Source organism: Condylura cristata, unplaced genomic scaffold (assembly GCF_000260355.1).
Source record: "Condylura cristata isolate star-nosed mole 26May11 unplaced genomic scaffold, ConCri1.0 scaffold00002, whole genome shotgun sequence".
Classification (NCBI taxonomy): domain Eukaryota; kingdom Metazoa; phylum Chordata; class Mammalia; order Eulipotyphla; family Talpidae; genus Condylura; species Condylura cristata.
In genome coordinates this window covers 55,019,419-55,039,437 of record NW_004567103.1, presented here as the reverse complement: position 1 = coordinate 55,039,437, position 20,019 = coordinate 55,019,419, and the positions used below count along the sequence as shown (strand labels likewise).

The 20,019-nt window shown below is 40.7% G+C and overlaps 1 protein-coding gene across 2 annotated transcripts in view; it reads left to right on the top strand.

Moving 5' to 3' along the window:
- Positions 1-13,132: 13,132 nt before the first annotated feature.
- TANC1 (tetratricopeptide repeat, ankyrin repeat and coiled-coil containing 1) overlaps positions 13,133-20,019 on the top strand; it is a 229,335-nt gene continuing 222,448 nt past the window's right edge. For both annotated transcript variants that reach the window (XM_012726872.1, XM_004674876.2), the window contains exon 1: positions 13,133-13,226. The gene's annotated coding sequence lies outside the window, so the exon portion shown is untranslated. The remainder of the gene's footprint in view (positions 13,227-20,019) is intronic.

Sequence of the window (20,019 nt, the reverse complement as noted above, 5' to 3'; positions counted from 1 at the left end):
AGGCAAATCTATAAGGGCAAACTATTTATGGTGTCATAAACTAAACCTTGGGAAAATCTTGAACTATCTCCTAGGGCTTTTATGAATTTCAGATTTACTCTGAGTTGAATTAATAACATTCTATTCTCCTATTCCCACCAAAAATCTTACTTATAAAATGTTAAAATGTTTTCAAGTGCCAAAGAAACTAATGTAGCATATTCATAAATTTAAAAAAATTCAATCTCTTGGAAATGAGCATTTGTTTCCACCAAATAAAATTTAATTATGAAAAATATTAAACATTAACCAAAATGTCCTATTCCCTTTTCCCTTACAAATATATTAAATTTAGCAATAAAATTGTCTTGGTAGAGGACTAGTTGCATATATCCTAGCAGCAATTAAAAAAAAAGAAACTTCAACACACAGATGTGAAATTCTGCTTTAACCAATGTTATGATGGTTAGTGTCTCCAAAGAATAAGAATTTTTACTAGCCTATAAAGTTCATAAACAGTTTTCTAAAATATTTACCATAACTAAATTCCAGAACAATAATTCTGAATATCTGTTAATGAAATGCTGCTGACTTAAAATCTTAACACTGTATAGAAGAATAAAAGATAACTTTTATCATGGTGTTATTATTGGCAGGCAGTATGCTATGTTCTTAGATCAGGACTGTGTTCAGCTACATATAACAGAATCATCATCACAGTGGCTTAACCAAATGTTGTTCATTTTTTCTTATGTCATAAGAAATCTGGAGATAAATAGATTACTCCAAGCACAGCTGCTTGCGAAAGTCATTAAGAACCCAGGTTCCTCCTAGCTTCCTGATCTACCATTCTCAGCATTTGTTACCAAAGAAATCCTCCAGGTGTCCCCAGGCAGAATGGAAAAGGAAGGGCAAAGAGCAAAAAATATATGCTAACTGGCTCAATCTGGCACCCCTTTAAAAAAAAAAAGTAACTTTTGCTTTCCTGGAAACCCCACCCTCTGGAAGGAATCATATGGTCACCATCGATGTAAGGGAGTCTGTGGAGAGAATATTTCAGCCAGGCACATTGCCAAGCCCAACAAAATCGTGTTTCTGTTATTAAAAAAAGAACGGTAGAATGAATGGTGGGTAGACAGGTAGCAATATCCGCCAAAAGACCTTAGGGCATTATCCCAGATCTTTGCAACAAACTCTGAAGTAGCTACTGTTATTTCTCCTTTTAGGCATTCTGAAACCCAGGCAGAGACGGCTGAAATAACTTAGCTAGGGTTTCACAGATGGTAGGTGGTAAACTGGAATGTGAAGCTAGCACCTCCTTTGGAAGATGATTCTCAAGTAATCACAAAAGGCAAAAAGGGGAAGCTTGATTAAGCTTGGCGCTAGGTTCTCCTTTAAGGCTTACTGTTCAATCAGTCACACAAAGAGCCACCCCGGGCATGACCAAGGTCTCTTGGGCAAACTGCCAGCAGGTCCCTGTGGCAGGCAGTTACGCTGTCATACTTTCCCTGCTGTAACGCATACTTTCAGACTCCAAAGAGTCTTGAGGCAGCTGTGGCAAGCATCTGTACGAGCCTGCTAATGAGGCAGAGTTCATGAATCTGAAAAACTTGGCACCTCTTCGATCTGGGAAGCAACATGGGAGGGGGGTAGGAGCAACTCGAAGGTGAGACCTTTCTGCCCTCTTTTTAGAGAGTTTTGTTTCAGGCAAGATACCAGGCCCTTTGGGGTCTGGCAGGGAACAAATCATTTGGAAGCAATAAATATTTACAGAAATTCAAATAGTCATTAAAATGCTAGATATTTTTGCTCCTCACTCTGTTATCTTTATTCATTGCTTTAGTTAATTTTAACAGCTCCTGGCCTGCAGTAAAACACATGAGGTATAACAAGGAGAAGAAAGGCTCAGCTCGGGGCAGGAGAGCAGAGGCACTGGGAGGCAGCCAGTGTTCTCAGGTTGTAAAATAAAATCTCTAGACCAATCGGACACTGGCCTCAGGCCATGGCAGTGATTAATGCCAGAGTTGTAAAAAGTGCTATGGTGGGAATGGTTAGCCAGTTTGTAGTATGTGTGTGTGTGTTTTGGTTTTTTTTCTTCAAAGGAGCTTAACATGAAACACATACTTTTCATTTGGTTTGGATTCTAAAAATAAATTAAAAGCTCATTTACTTTTCTCTTTAAAGTAAGAACTTAAGCAACTTAACAAAAGCCTAAGAAACACTAAGCTCTAAACTACTTACTTCACTCTGTGTCTCCGTGACCTTTGTTACTAGACATGTGCATATTTATATTCTTGTAACTAGCATAACAGACATACATTTCTGACTTTCATGGTTTTTTGTTAAAGTGATTTCATACAAACACTTTCATACTTATTTAAATACATGTTTTGTTTTGTTTTTGTCTTTTGAATGTAAAGTATTTTATAATGTCCGCAATCTAGAGTGGTTGCTTAGTTATCACTCTGCTGTTGAGTATATAGTTTGCTTTCATGATTTTGTGTTCTCAATGATGCCACTTCCAACATTTTCATACAAATCCTTTACTTTTCTGCCTTTAGGTTATTTCTTTCTAATTATGTTGCCCCAAAGTAACATTATTTAGTAAAAGGGGATGAACAGTTACTTATCCCTAATGAGCCCCAACTGTAGTATTATCAGCAATGTAAAAATATACCAGCTTTTCCCCACTGGGGGAGGTGTTGACTATTTGCCTGATGTATCTCTCTCTCTCTCTCTCTCTCTCTCTCTCTCTCTCTCTCTTTCCTCCCAAAGATTTATTTATTTTTGCAAACAAGAAGTGGGGTACAGGCCCGCGGTGTGTGTGTGTGTAGGAGGCAATGAGAGTATTCACCAGAGACAGGAAGGGAGCAGAACAGGCAGGTCAACTGAAACACACTGCTGAGGGGAGCAGCAGGTGATACAGGAGAGGTCTGCTGCACCATGTGGGTCAGCTCCCTGGCTGGGGGTCAAACTCAAAGCTGCAGTGGCTGCGGATTGCTTCATAGTGCTGCGCTTAACCCCTTGTGCCACCAGGGAGGCCCTACTCAATGTCTCTTAGCTCCATGTCACTCTTCTCTAATCTTCAAAATGCTGGGACACAGTGGAGGAAAAGGCCTTGTGAAGATGAGATAGAAACGGGAGTGGTTTCTATCTGATCTAAGCTAAGAAATTCTTGGAGGCAGGCAAGCTGGAAGATCTTCTCAGAGTTTTCTGAGGAAGCAGAGGGCACCGCCTTGCTGACACCTGGTTTCTGACTAATTGCTCTGGAATTGTGAGAAAGTAAATTTCTGTTGTGTTAAGCTACCAACTAGTGGTAATTTGTTGCTGCCAATTACAGCAAGCTAGTACAAATGTTTAATAATTTCAGTATTTATTGTTAAAACTATTTTTTTCTTTATTCCATCTGTGGTATTCAAAGTCTACATTAAAAGGGATCAAGGCCACATAAATATTATCATTAAAGAATTTAATTTTTGATACTTCTTTACCTATAAATAATATAACTCTAATTTAGGATTTGTTTCCACCTTTTTAAGGTGAGATTTATTACAACTTGTTTTTTTCTGTTCCATTTGCTGATGATTCTAATAAGCCTTATAACTAGGTCCCTGTGTTATTTATATTCATGAAAAAAAAAAAAACCTATTAGCTTCTTACTAAGCCATGATGCTTAGAATTAATTTATCTTTGTCTGCATTTTTCTTTCCAATCTTCATTTCTTTCATTTTCAGTCCTGTTCATTCCTCTTTATTTTGCTTCTTGTTTATTTCTGTGATTCCCAACTATTTTTTTTAATTGAGGTAAAAAACACATAACTTTTTTTTGAGCCACCAAACCAAAGTTCCCTTTCATAATTTACACAGTTCATAATTTAAAGGATTTTTGTATGACCTCACTACTTGACAATTGTGATCAACAGTTGTAGATTTGCTTCTCCCTAATCAGATATTAATTTAGAAATTTATACTTTTTCCCAGTGTATCCAACATGGATCAAGGCAAGGAAGCACACAGCCACACTGCAGTTGACATTCATGTAACATTTACAAGGGGAATTGGCTGTTGAAAAGAATGAACTCATGTAGTACATAGCTGTACAGAGGCTAAAAACAAAACGGATCTTTAATAAACTTATCAAGTTTGGATCATCTAATTTTGAAGCTTGTTCTACCTGTAGCCTTACCACTTAAGTGAGCTACTAACACTTGGTTATTGGTTAAGTTCCTTAAAGTTGAGTTTTCTTTATTTTCTGCCTTAAGAGCGATGTCAAACAAGAGTTTTTGACCAATAAACTATATTTGTTACCATTTATTGAATATCTACTATGTGCAGTAGATTGAAGAGTGGTTAAAATTATTGTCATTAAACTATAAATCATGTTGGTTTCAGAGCATGGAGAATGTCACAGAAGGACCTATAGAAGCAACACATTACAATCAACAACTGTAAATTTAATAATAAGCACTCTCTTCTACTTAGTTTACTCTTTATGCCACCGGATTCAATTGTAGAGAGATTGCTTCAAGCACATTGCTTCCTATCATTTGTTATCTTAGTTTCCTTTACCTCCTCACCTAAGAAGCAAACACAAATTCCTTTCCTTTTCCTATTCAGAGTAGTCTGACCCTTGTCTCTGTTGCCTTGCCACTTTGTACATAGAACTAAAGGTTTTACCTCCTGACCCACTGAATGTTTTCCCAGTAAAGATCTCCCATAGGGGGATTCTGAAGCCAGCTTTTAAGGTAACAGTTTCAACTGAGTTTGTAAAGAGGTTAAATTACTTTGCCAAGGGCTCCTAAGAAAGAAATGTAGGACTGGCTTGTGAAGGGAGTTCTGCTTCAACCTAAACCCAGACCTTTTAGTAACCCATAGCTACTCCTAACAGGAGGATGCTGTGATTCCTAAGCCTGTGTTAGAAAAATCTGTGCAGTTTCCATTGCTGCTGGTGGGAATTGGCTCTGGGAGACTTTAGTTGCTGTGTGAGGGTTTTGCCTATGCTGGGGCCACCATGTGGAGAAAGCACATGGAGACACATAGATGCCCACAGAGCCACCACGCTTATGGGTCCTCCCAATCCAAGCACCAGACCCCATCTGTATTACATGTGGGCTGCAGCTGCCTAAAAGCCTCCTGAGTGAGAACACGTTTTTGACTAGTCAAACCCTGGGCCTTTATTGTATCCAGACACTGAGTTTGGGGTGGTTCAGTACACAGCAAAGGATAACTGGGGAAAATGCTCAGTTTTTGTTCATTCTATCATTCAACCTGTTCCTTGTCCTGATGGAACTCACATTCTAGCAGAAAAAGCTGTCAAACTAAGACCAGCTTTTAAGTCACTCTGCTATTTTATTATCAGCATTATTTATAGTAAAAATTGCTCTTCTCAAAGACCTCTAAAAATGTGTGTGATCAACATGTGGACAGCCTTTGCTTTTCATACATTTGTCATTCTAAGTGATGACACATAGGACCTTTTTGTAATAGCAAATTTTTATTATTATTTTGGTTTTCAGCTTCTTTAGTAATTTTTGCCATCTGATTTTTTTTTCAAATATTTATTTATTTATACATACAGAACTGAGGTACAGGCCAGAGGTGCAGAGGTGATGAGAGGATTCACCAGAGACAGAGTGGGGAGTGGAACAGGCCAACTGATGAAGTACACTGCTGAGGGGAGCAGCAGGCAGGTCAGGAGAAGTCTGCCTTGCCATGTGGCTCATCTCCAGGGTGGGGACTGAACTCATGCTGAAGTGGCTTTAGTTTCTTAGTGCTGTGCTTTAACCTGCTATACTACCAGGGAATGCCCGCCATCTGATTTTTTAAAAAAATTAAACTTTTAGGTTTGTGGTCATTATTAATAACAAGCATTTGTGAGAAATAGTAAGTTCTCCTATATTGTGACCAGGTTATCCGAAATGGAAATATCTTATAAAACTATAGCACGCTATCACAAGGATACTGATATCAACACAGTACAGAAACAGAACAATTCCATTATGATAAGGTCTTTTCTGTTGTTCTTTTTATTATTATCACCCTTTTCCTCCCCTTTACACTATCCCTGTTCCTGGCAACTACTAATCTGTCTTCTGTTTGTATAATTTTGTCATTTCAAGAATTGTTATGAGGGCCCTCCCTGGTAGTGCCATGGGTTAAAGTGCAGCACTATGAAGCTATCCACAGCCACTGCAGCATGGGTTCTATCCCCTGCCAGGGAGGTGACCCACATGGTGTGGCAGACCTCTCCTGCCTCACCACTGCTCCCCTCAGCAGTGTATTTCAGTTAATCTGCCTGTTCTGCTCCCCACTCTGTCCCTGATGAATCCACTCATCCTCCACACCTCTGGCCTGTACCCTAGCTCTAGTATACATACATAAATATATATATATATATATATTTTAAAGATTTATGTATTTATGTATGCATACAGAGCTGGGGTACAGGCCAGAGGTACAGGGGCGGTGAGAAGATTCACCAGAGACAGAGTGAGGAGCAGAACAGACTGACTGATGAAGTACACTGCTGAGGGAAGTAGCAGGCGGGTGAGGAGAGGTCTGCCGTGCCATGTGGATCACCTCTAGGGCTGGGGATCAAACTCATGCAGAAGTGGACCAAATAAAAATTTTTTAAATACAAAATAAGAATGTTATGTAAGTGGAATATACAATATGTAAAATTTTAGAGCTGGCTTTTTTTTTTTCCATTTAGTATGAATCCTTGGAGATTATATTCCATGTTGACAATGTATTGCTTTTTATTATTGATTAGTATTCCATGGAATAGATGTACCACAAATTTTGACCTTTTATCTGTAGAAGGATATTTGAATTGTTACAAATAAAGCTGCTGTAAAAGTCTGTGCATCTGGGATAAATGTCTAGGAGTACAATTAATTACTGGCTCACATGGTAGTTGCAGTTAAGTTTTTTTTAAAAACTTTCCCAAATGTTTTCCAGAGTGGCAGTATCATTTTTTTATTTCCACAAGCAGTGTTAGAGTGATCTAGTTTCTCCACATGCCTCCTGGTGCAAATAAGTTAAATATAGCTTTCCAGATAAATATTAGGACAAATTTGTTTTTTGATTGCAGGTACCAATTCTTTGTCAACAAGATTTGGCCTCTTACATTCTGGTTGTCTCTTGGGGATAGAAGAGGGGTGTGAGTGTGGAGAATTAGAAAAAAAGATGAAGAAACTAAATAAGAGGACATATCTCTTTTAATCCCCAGTGCTTGTTGCATTATATTGGGATCCTGACTGCCTTGTTTTAGCCTGTTTCTATTGCAATTGTATCAGTAATCTCTTTCCCTACAGGTGGCCTTTTCAAAGCACTGAAAAACCTTGAAGATGGAGAGGCAATAGATTAGCTGAAAAAGCAAAAGGAGGTTTAGGTAGAGCTTTGAATTCTCTGAAAGGCAATGGTACTTTAGCTACAGCTCACTAGGTAGTCAAATCAATCTTCACTAAGTAGCTGTTTTTTAGAGCAAGTGCTAGAGAAAAAGAGTGACTTCTCTAATGAAGCCCAATAGTTTAATTTCTCCTGATAATTACGTAGTGCCCTAGTTTCTTTTAGACAGACATGACTCCAGGTAAAGCCTGGAGTCTGAACATTTAGATAAAACACACACGCACGATATAGGAGCACACATTTATATTTCAATGTTTCTGTCCAGAATCTAAAATGTTCAGATCCTTATTAGACTGTTTCAGGTAGAATTTTTTATTATCTAATTATTTAAATAATTTACTTAAACTAGTCCTAAGACTAGTTTAAAAAATCATTTTCTAAGTGTAGGAATCCTCTCTTGGCTTGTATGCTTGGCTTGCAAGTTGCTTCAGTCTGTTCTGAAAGCCTTTTAAGGGAAACCTCTCTATCTGTTCTATCAAACTGATTATCTTCATCACAGTGTCATCACTATTTCCAGATTAAGTTGTTTGATCATCAAAGGGAAAAGCAGCAAACTTTTTTTTTTTTAATCAAAATCAGTCTTAACACTTTGGCTAGACTCTGTGTTACTGTGTCCATCTTCTTCTACCCACCTAGACCACATCTTTTGGTTTTACTCTCTAACTTATATTTCTTCCAAAAAAAAAAAAAAATCAAGTGGGCCCTCTCTTGTGGCGCAGCGGGTTAAAGCACAGCACTAAGAAGCTAAAGCCACCTCAGTATGAGTTCAATTCCCACCCAGCCCTGAGGTGACCCACATGGCGCGGCAGATCTCTCCTGACCTACCTGCTGCTCCCCTCAGCGGTGTACTTGTTGGATCTGCCTGTTCTGCTCCCCACTCTGTCTCAGTTGAAGCCTCTCACTGCCCCTGCACCTCTGGCCTGTAGCCCGGTTCTGTATGCATAAATAATATTAAAAAAAATCATGTAACTGCAAAGTGCAAAGGAGTTTTTACTATTGTTTTTTACAGAAATTGATGGGTTCAAATGCATAAACTCAAAAGGGTTTACCAATGCTAGTTCACAGAACTTAAAGGGCCATGAGTAACAATATAAATAAGACTAGGACTTCCCTGGTGGTGCAAGGATTAAAGTCTCATCACTATCACCAGCCACTGCAGCTTAAATTCAATCTCCAGCCAGAGGGCTGACCCACATGGCTCAGCAGACCTCTCCTGTTTCAACCAATGCTCCTCTCAGCAGTATATTTCAGTAGATCTGCCTGTTCTGCTCCCCACTCTGTCTCTGGTGAATTCTCTTAGCCCCCATACCTCCGGTCCACATCCCAGTTCTTATATGCATAAAGAAGGAAAATAAATCTTAAAAACAAACAAACAAACTGTAGTGGCACTTGCAAAGAGTCTAAGCAAAAATATTTTTTAAAGAAACACTTTCTTTACATCAATATATTGTGAAATTTAGAATTTCTATATGTTGATTTGTATGATTTGAGGTATACCTGTATTGTATATATATTATGATTTTTCCTTTTCAATACTAACAGAGAAGAAAAACATAACTCTGTAAATGGCTCCTGACTGCTACTGTTTGAGGGAACTGAGGCTCAAAAGGACTAAATGAATTTCCAGAGATCACAAGTCAGAACTGGAGTCTAGATATTACAACTCCAATGTATGTGCCTTGCTGAGAAGAGGGAAAGCACCCCTCTCAAGGTGAAGGACATTAAAATGTATTTGTTATATTCAAACTTAGCAGCATGATTTTTAAAAGCCCTCTTAACCAGACTCAACAACATTTATTGGAAACATTACTGCCGGATTGCATTACCTCACCTTTCTTGAACATGGGAAATTTGTATCCTGGCCCCTCCCTCCCCACCATAAACCATTTCACCATCAGAAAAGTGGGCAAAACCTGTATTTTATATTTTTTTAAGAGTTATCTGTGTATACAGAACTGGGGTACAGGACAGAGCTGCAGAGGGTTAGAGGATTCACTAGAGACAGAGTGGGGAGTAGAACAGGCAGATCAAAGAAGTACACTGCTGAGGGGAGCAGTGGGCCAGACAGGAGAAGTCTGCTGAGCCATGTGGGTTACTTCTCCGGCAGGGGACTGACTGATGCTGAAGCAGCTGCATATAGCTTCTCAGTGCTGTACTTTAACTGTTGCACTACTAGGGAGGGCCTGAAGGCTATATTTTAAATGGCACTCAGATGGCAGGTTTTCTTATGAAGAAATATGAACCTCTGGATCTATCTACTATTTTCTTACCTTAGTGAATTTTTTTTAAAAAAGATTTATTTATTTGTACATACAGAACTGGGGTACAGGCCAGAGGTGCAGGGGCAGTAAGAGGATTCACCAGACAGAGTGGGGAGCAGAACAGACCGACTGATGAAGTACACTGCTGAGGGGAGCAGCGAGTGGGTCAGGAGAGGTCTGCCACACCATGTGGTCACCTCCAGGGCAGGAGGGGATTGAACTCATGCTGAAGTGGCTTTAGCTTCTTAATGCTGTGCTCTACCCTCCTGTGCCACCAGTGAGGGCCCCCTCAGTGAATTCTTATCAGTTTAAATAATTCACTGCCGAGGTTTTATTGGATGAGTTTTTACAACATTGGCAGGCCATGTGCCAGACCTGCAAAGGGGGCTTATATGTCCTATTAGATGACTCTCTTCATTTAACTGCCTGCTTAACTGAACACAACTATGGCTTTCAAGATCCCTAGATGAATGTCTGTCATCAGCCCACACCTGACCAGTGTTGGTATAAGCATGTGACCACGGGTCATTACACACACAGGAAATGTGGAGGGGTATGTAATTTCATTGCTTTTCCCCAAGTGATTTCTAACCATACCCAACTTATTATTCCCCATGTCTTTAAAAATTCTTCTCCCCAAAATGTTAAAGGGGACAGAAAAGATGAAGGGACTAAAGGAGAATGAATTCTGTAAACATTAAAGGATACTTCAATTTGGCGAAAGACCATGTGTTGCATTATTTTGAGTCAGGGTTTCCTACCTTGGCACAATTTATTTTAGCCCTGTCATAGCTTTGGCATTTAATTACTATACTGTTTTAAACATTTCATGTCTCACTATGTATTCCATACTACAAATACCATAATAAACACTGGCTATGCTATGATCCTTACTTAGACTTGATTTAAAATAGAAGTATTTAAGAATCTGAGCAAGGGGTAAAAGCATACTAACATTCAACAAGACACATTCTTTTCTCATGTGTTCCTCGCCTACTGCCTTGGGCAATAAATTGTAAGGTAAAATAGCCATTTTATTATTTGCTGTTTTCTTACACTCTACTGAGAAAAACTACATTGCCCACAAACTGACAGAAAATTTAAAAGTAGATTCAGTATGTTGTATGTATATTGGGAATGTATATTTAACATAATATTAATGTGATTTATATGTCTCTTTTAATTTTTTTCTAACTGGAAACAACAGAAATATAATGAGTAAGTTTTGCAACAAATTAGTTTTACAAGTACGTTTTCTGGATGAGAGCAGAACTACCCTAAGAGATGGTTCCTGTGACTCCCCCCTAAAAATACAAATAAACTATCTTCTAGCAACTAACTCAAAACATCTTTTACTTTTTAAAGGGAAAAGCATATTTTTAAGAGCATTAAAATTCGATTTTTTTTGAACCTGTGTTCACCTAATACTTGAAATATTTAGAGGTTTAGAAAATGTCCATTTTTTTAGCTTACAGATTTGATCTTAATGGACCCCTCTTTTATTTTCTGACCCATGAATTTTTATTACCTTGTTCTTGCACTTGTTTCTATAAAATGTACCATTTTCACTTACAGCTTAAGACAGCTTTGATGTTCTTGGTACGACATATTGTATGTAATGTTAGCTGCTTAAAGCTGGATATCAGATTGTGCATAGTAACATATGTAGTTTAGATTATATAAACACCACAGGAAGAAGGGGAGACAGGGCCCTTCTATATACAAATTTCAGATTGCTAGCTGTATGCCTGTTTAGAATGTTAAACATGCCTAAGTAGGCAGTGTTGAAGTTACTTCTTAGTGACTATGACCTTTGAAACGATAAAGACAAAAAATTTTCAACTAAAGATCATTTAAAGTAGAGGCTAAAAATGAATTTAATTGTCTTCAAAGCCCAATATAACTTAGCAATTTCAGCCCAAACTTGGCAAATATACTTAGAAGAGCCAAGGACAGAACACAATAAAATTGTAAATTTCGCATGTTTCTCCCATTGTAAAGAAGTCTGGCTAGGGAAACATACCAATCTTTTCCCCCAGGATTGTTTCTTTCATACCTTAATATATCAGATTCACTAGATTACCATGGAGTTTTTTTGTTTGTTTATGTCATTCTCTTATTGTTAAGACTACAGGATGGCTTCATGTGTTGTTGGAAGATTGGTAACCTAGCCATTTCAAGAGAGATTAAACAAAACACATTACCATATTTTTCAGCAATGAGAAATTCCAGAATGAAGAATTCAGTCAATAGCTTTTCTGGTTCGTTATATTTATATTATATAAATTTATATTTTAAATATATCCTGCTTTGTTTCAGGACGATTTCAGGGCTGTTGATGTGTTTATAGGTCAAATAATCACAGTAATCAATTCTTTTAAATTATGGGTTAAAAAAAATCCAGTAAATCTCAGTCATCTTTTATTTATGTAGTGATTGTACTGCATTTTGTTTGCAGTCCTTTTTCTTAAGAACTTTAAATATGGACACAACTCTCAGGATATCTTTATATTGGGGAGCTCTGTGTGAGGTTGAAGTTTTTATGGGGGAACTTCTTTAAAACACAGTTGTGTTTTAAAGGCTGGTTTGTCCTAGCCAGGTTAGGGGTTGCCAATAAATCCATTTATAGCAGCTTCTGTATTCCATACTCCAGACACAGCATTGGGGTGACCTTGTACAATTCCCACAACCACGAAGGGCAGCGTGAACATTCTGTGACTAAGGCTAGTCTACAGGGCTTGGGTGTGGAGTGGGCTGAGCCCCCCAACGAGAACGGCTGCCTAGGATTCCTGGGGGAGGGGGAGGAGGACACTTAGGGACTTCCAAAACTAAAGGCCTACCCAAGGCTTTTGCTGTTAGTAATAAACGAACACATTTTTGGAACTCGGGAATTCAACTTACTGCTACCAACGAAAACCATAACATCTTTGTTCTCTCCCCTCTAAACGTCCCTCCTCTAGCCGATGGAAACACTACAAAGAGAGAATGAAGGAAACAGAAAATTCAAGAACGCCACACAAGCTACTCAAAAGCGTCTACCAAAACTTCAGCTTGGTTAATTGCTCCCATATGTCCTCCTCGGCTGTTTTCAAAAATCAGCATGGAGGGGAGGTCGGGTCACTTCAATGATTCTAAAGAGTTTGGAGGAAAAAAAAAGGAAGAAATCGATCAGTCATCTTGACCGCAGAGGGCCCCGGGCACAGCCCGGGAGGACCAGCCCTTTAGGGTAAAAGTCAAGGATCGAACTGGGGAAGAACTCGCCTCTCGCCCCAGTGGGTCGGGAACCGCCGCAGCCCGAGAGGGGCGAGGAGGGGCGCGGGAGGCGCGGCCCGGACGGGCGCGCGAGAGGAAGGTGCCTTCGGGAACACGCGCAAGGGCGGGGACTCGCGCTGCCAATGAGGCCCCGGTGTTGGCCGTGCGAGGCGGGGGGACGGGCCGGAGCACAGCCCTCGCGGTGGCAGCTGTGGCCGTCTCTGGAGCCGAGGAGAGGCAGCCGCTGAACGCCGAGCTGGCCGCGCCCGAAGTCCAGCCTTGGGGGTGGGGATCCGCGCCGAGGAGCTGGAAACTTTCCCGGCAGGTAACTCCTGTCGCCCGGGCGTTGTCGTTGGTCTTTATTCGTCCCGGTCAGGGCCGACTGCCTAGGTGCAGAGAGGTGGAGAGGGTCCCGGGGAGGAAGAGCGGGTGATGGGGAGTGGAAAGGTATGTGGTAAAGTTTCTGCAGCCCCCCTTCTCTTCTTTCGCTGGGCACACTCGGGAGCTTTCCGGGGATAGGCACGGACATGTTCGGCGCCCAGGGCCCACGGCGACTATAGGGAATCGGCGCCTTCCCATCACCGTCCCTTAGCACTGGACCGAGCCGGCTCCGGGCGGAGCTGGGTTTTGGGGGCGCGGGGGACGCATGGCGTCACGCTGTAGTTTCGGGACCACCAGTGTCCGCGCGGCTCCGTGCCCCCTTTCCCTCCTCTGTAGCCCCTGAGCTTGGCAAGGGCCTGGACTGCGCCTGGTACCTGGGGCTAGGGAGGCGGGTGTGGGGGAGAAGGAGGGAGGGAGAGGCTTCTGGTGCGGCGGGGTCCAGGGCGCCCCTGAACATAAGGGTGCGCGAGTCGCGAAGTTGGATGAACTTAAGCAGGACGCGGGGGGAGGGGGTCTTATTGCCTGCGTCTGGACTGAAAGTCTTCTGCTTGGTTTCCAAGAACGCTGCGATTAGCATACCCACGTTTTTCGTTGGGGGTTGGGGTGGGGAAGTGAGCTAGGATTAGACATTGAAGAGGAGCTCAGAAAGACGAGACTTGTTATCAGGATTGTCACCCTGCTGTTCTTGGAAGGTGGACCGTGGGCACTTTGGGGGGATTTATATCTGGGCATACATTCTTTCTTGGAGGACTTTGGGGGGCAGGAGCGCAGCGATGTGTGGGGGTCTCCCGGCTTTGGCGCGGCTGCTTTCCGGGACCGCTGGCGAGCTAGGAAGCCCTAGGCGTTGTGCGGCGTGTTTACAGACAGAAACGTCTCTGGACCGGCGTTCTCAAAACTTACTTGACTTATTGCGTAAGGCAGGGAGAGGAAATGCGGCGGTGGCCAGGTAAAAATACTGCGCCGCGCGGCCAGGGGTCCGGAGGATGCCGACTTTGGCTATAGTCTTGACCTTCTTGGTCCTCCAAGCCAACTCTTGGCAGTGCTTGATGCTGAGCCTCTGGTGATGGGACTCGTCTTGGTAGCCTCTTGTTTGCTGCTGGAATCAATTCGGCGGGGAGGGGGGAGGTTATGAGGATACCTTCATCTTGAACTTGACCCCCGGAGTCTTGCAGTCTGGGAGGGTTTACAAGGTAAAGAGAAATTGAATCTTACGGGGGATGGCCTCCGATCCCTGGTGGGGACAGGAAGTGCCTGGTTCAGACTCTTTGAGGAAAGGGATTGGGACTGTTGAGGTCGCTGACTGGAAATGCCAGAGCACCACATTGCGGAAGTTATTGTTTTCGGAGCGGGTGGGGATGGGAAAAGAAAGGAGAAACCTGGTTAGTTGGTGCAGAAGGTTGGTATTTCTCAGTGGAAATGAAGGCGTCTGTATCATCTCTGCTTTCACTAGATCTGCTCTCACTCTTTCCCCCTTCCTGGGTCGTTTTTATTCTTGCCAAGCTGGCACTCTAGGGTCGGGGGAGGGGAAGCGGGGGGAAGCAGTTGTGAAGTTTCTCTGGCCAGCTTAGAGGTAGTTCAGAGCTGCTACGAAGACGATTCCTGGATTTTAACAACGGCTTCTTGATTGCTGGGAATGTAAGAGTTTCTGAGTGACTGAAATGTTCATTACAGTAGTAGTCTGGATGTTTTACTCATCTAAGCTGCTTAAGGATCTCACAAGGGATCTTCCCTCAAGTGTGTGTTTCTGCAAAGCTTGTGTCAGCCATAATGCTTGGTGGGTGTCAGTCAGAAGACGTCATAAATATATCCTGATGGCATTAAGATGAAAAGCATGCAGGAGTAAAGGAAATACGGTATCTGACATCCTTCAGGACTTCCTCCTAGAGTTGCTACTGTTACCAGCCAAGTGAACTAGATTCGGGCTTCCGGACTGTTGTGATTTGACAATAAAGGATGGGAAATAGTGTCATCGATTTTAATGGAGGCAGGAAAGTCCAGAAATAAATTTAAGGTCACTTTGCATGACCCTGCCTTACAGCTGTGATGCCACAAACTAAACTTTGGCTGGGACTTAGGAGCACTGGTTTTCCTGCTTTCTTGGTTTAACCACCAGAATGTCCAAATCATCATAATTGATGCCCATCATGGAACTAAAACATAACTGATTCATAGTCAGCCTTCTTTTCTGGCATCCCATAACAGCCTGAAGAAAAAACAACATTTTGTCTCCTTAGCCATACAGTTTACTGAAACCATAGTGGGCCTTTGATACTGGGTGATTGGGGGCACAGTTTTAAAGGCAATGGAATTATCTTGATTAAATTGTCCACTTTTAGGCAACAACCCCCTCTTGAGTTGCTGATTAATTCTTTATCTCCTAGGAACATTAAAACCAGTATCCCTGGGCTACTAGAACTGTAATCCATATTATAATGATGCCAGCCAGCATAACTGGAGGTTAATATTATGTCCATGTTTCCATTAGACATTTCTAACCAATTATAAAGCTTTTTTTGTCTGGGTTGTATTGAAAGAAAGATCGCAAGTCTCATAGCCAGAGAAATGGCTTTATTTCTATCTTTATGGTGAAAATTTAGTGTAACATGTAAGTTGCAGGGAAAGTTTATAAATGCAAAATAAAACCGTGTGTGTGTGTGTGTGTGTGTGTGTGTGTGTGTTTTGTGCTGGAGGAATTTATTTTGGTTTCTAGGATTGCTTTCTTTTGAATAATATTTTAAATAAGTATTTCAGTGATGATGACAAAGCTAGCACTTTACCTCACATCCTCACCAGTTTTCAAAAGTGTTTTCTGCACATGGTTCTGAATTATTTCTGGGCTCGGGTTTTCTTTGTTATCATCCTTTAAGTGAAGTACCTCTCAACCCTAGAGTTCTGTAACTCCATAAGTGTTTGAGAAGAGTTGGCATTCTGAAGTCAGTACTATATATTTAGAACAGTGCTTTGGGGTTTATTAAAAGCTTTATGTACATATTTTTTCCCCTAAATCCACAGTCAAGTAAACTGAGATCTGGGAAGTTAAATTGGCTTGCTCAATGTTGTCTATAAGTTGTGGAGTTGAACTTAAACCTAGGTCTTCTAATTAGCCCTCTTCTCTCCCCACGCCTTTCTTTAATTTGAGTCACCTCTGAATTGGTTAAAACCTAACATTAATATCTGGTAATTTCTCACAGTATTTCATTTATGGGTTATTCTGGTTATAGAACCCCAGGGGTCACATCTATGCTTTGATGTCAGAGATTAAAACAATTCATTCATAGTGGTAATAAAACTTTCTTCCCCAAGAGATTTTCAGAAATTCACATACCTCAAACTAATCACTTGTTTATTTTCAACTTTTTTTTTTTTTTATTAAAAAGGCTTCAGTGTCTAGTATGATTTATAATCGGGACTAGTAATTCTGAACAACACTTTTTTTGGTTTGTTTTAGATTTACTTATGCATACAAGAGCTGGGGTACAAGCCAGAGGGTGAGAAGATTCAACAGAGTGGGGAGAACAGGCAGATCTCCTGAAATACACTGCTGAGTGGAGCAGTGGGTGAGACAGGAGAGGTCTTCTGTGCCATGTGGGTCAGCTCCCTGGCCTGGGATCAAGCTCATGCTGCAGTGGCTAGTGATAGCTTGATAGTGCTGAGACTTTAACCCCTGTACCTCCAGGGAGGTGCCAGAACAGCATCTTAAGGAAATTGCTTCTTAAACATGCAAGTCTTTAAAGACAACAATGAACATATCATTTGCCTTTCATTTTGGCATGTCAAGCAAATTACAAAGCCTGGATAAATATGCCTTTTTTGGGTCAGCATTCTTACTCTCTAATCATATCTAGAATATGTCTGATATTGCAGTACTTTCTGTGTAAAATAAATTTTCCCCTTATGCTATTGCTTTAATGATAAAGAAGGTGTGGGTGGCAGCTGACCCATTTTAATTGACTGAATGTTGTACCATGTCCTTCTTGCCTGTATAAGATCACTGAATGCAGCTTGGTGCTCATCTGGAAGCTGGTATGGATTTTCTTTAAAAGGTTCTAAAAAAAAAATATGTACTAAGCTATAGAATATCTTTTGAGTAGTCCATCTTCAGCTTTGTAAACTTTTTCTTAGAAGAAGAGTATCTTTTCAAAATATTAAGCAATGGAATTTTTCCTCTTAAGCAGTGAGGTTTACACCTCATAGGGAGGCTGTATCATTGTATTGAATATGACTGAAGGCAAAGACTGGCATTTCTGTGTGCGGAAGCAGTGAGAACATTATGAAGCAGTATTTGCCAATGAAGTTGGAGCCTTTCTAATCAGTGTACCATAAGGAAACAAGAATAGCAAAGCAGAGAATAGTTTCTAGTTTTTTTTTTTTTTTTAATTATTGAAAAGTGGATTTTGAACCATCAGGGAAACATTTGAAAGAAGGCCATCAGGAAACATCTTGAGGACTGTGCAAGGGGCTGTGGTCTGGCTTGACTGTTAGACTGATGAGGGATGCCTCTCTAGCATAGATGTTGTCTTTAGGGTCTTCTGTAGGTGTGTGTGAGATCAAGGAGATCAAAGAACCCCATAGGCAAGAATGTCAAGGACAAGAAAAGTGTTCCATTGTCCTGCATTTTAGTGTAGATTTTGTCACCATGAATTTATTAGTAAAAATCTATCTGCAGTTGTAGGGATCTGGTTCTATGTACCAAAGGTATGAACCTAGGATGTTCAACCATAAAACCCAGAGCACAGTGACTCACTACCTTCCTGCCCCACCCCAGCATACCTAGGGTTACTTGCTTGTCATGAACTATGGCTTCTTACCTCGGTCATTTGGGGGGAGGGGAGTTGGACAGTCTCTAGAAACAGCTGTGACATCTTCATGTATATATATCCTCATATAAAGATGAAATCCTGTATTATGTGCCCTTGAAGAAATTTGAAAAATGTTTGACAAGCAAGGGTGCATTTGCACACTTAGATGACAGTATACATGTATATAAACTGTTTTTTTCCCCCTATCATATCAGTCTATTCATCTTTAGCACTGTTTAAATCCACTACTCACTTGATCATTGAATTGTAGGCCCCAGAGAGTGTCCAGCACATAGATATACCTGGATGTTGATAGCTTCTAAGTCTCAAAACATTGGCTCTTTGCTCTATTCCAAGTTGACAAAATCCTGGGGAGAACTGGGTAGATCCTTGCCAGCCAAAGAAAACTTATAGTTAGCAGTTCCCATTAGACCCACCAGATGGTACTGTGGGGAGACAAAGTGTCCCACAAAGAAGAGAGTTAGTGGTGGGAGGGAGCTGGATTTAAAAAAAAAAGAGGACTGTTTAATATAGGTTATTTCTGCTTTGGCCTTGGTCATCACAGCAACATTCAGAATGGTGTACTGAACGTTGCGAACATCTTTAATGTGCTTGTGATCTACATCCCATAATCTTGAGTGTACCCTTTCTATGGGGATTTGATTTGCTACACACACGGGCACTTGTGCAAAAGGATATTGAGTTACTGCCATAAACTCAGGAGTTGGTCATTAGTCCCATGTAGCCCATAGTATTTTCTTCTCTCTGCCATGTTTTATTCTAAATTACTTGGGATTAAGAACATCAATTATTAATGCTCACTGTTTGCTTGCTAGCTCAGAACTAGATGTTTGAATTAACGAGAACATGTGGAAATGAAGCCATTGTTGTTTTTCTCTCAGTCTCTCAATATACCAAGTGCTCTGGCAGGCATGGTACACTGCTCATAGGATAGCATTCCCCATTTCTGATGTCTTAAACTAACAGCCCTTTAAGGCCTTGGGATTCAGAGACTGAAGCTGTGCTTAGCTGGATAGTTCTTCTGCCCTGGCCTGGGCTCACTCTTGTTTAACATTTACATTGAGTTGGGGGCCACAGTAAGAATTTATTATATTCCTTGATAACCTAATGTTGTCTTGTTTAGTTTTCTGTTAACTCTGTACCTCAGAGTATGCTGAGTGTGCTCCGGCCCCAGGGAGTGAATCTTGATAAAGTCAGGTCAACTTCAGGGATACCATACCTGTTGTCAGGGACTGGTTAATGGGTAGCGATGACATCCATTGTGTCCTGCCATATTAGGAACCTAAGGTTCAGTTAAAAGCGAGCAGGTTCTTGCTAAAGATTATGGAATACTAAGATGAAAGGTATATAGGACACCATTGCCTTTTTTTTTTTTTTAGTTGCTAAATCAGCCAATCCCAGAGCCACTGTGATTCAATACTTCTTGTGTGAGAAACAAGTTTTTATTATGAAGACAGTGATCTCCAAAATGGAGTGTGCTAAATTGCTCAGTATGAGAGAAAAAACAAGATGAAAGCTGTAGGAAAAATTTAAATTTTATTAATGTTTAATAGATGGGTGGACACTCTTTGGCACATCTGAAAGTCATTTAGGTTAAATGAAGCTGCCTGGGGGAAAAGTGGGTATTTTATAACCTGGTGAACTGACAATAGTACCTCATTCTTATTCTTGCCTTTGGTGAACTCTATCCATATAAATGGATTATGAATTATATTATCTACTTTTAAGTAACCTGACTCCCATGAAATGGGCAAGCAGCTTAACAAGGTTCTTGCAAAAAAGGTATAATGATAATGATGTAAGTATACAGGAACAAGAAATTGTCTTACTGTGAGATTAGGAAATAGCTTAAATAAAATTTAGTAGGAAATTGGCATGAAAATTGTACGTGGATTTGTAGTAACAATAAAATAAACA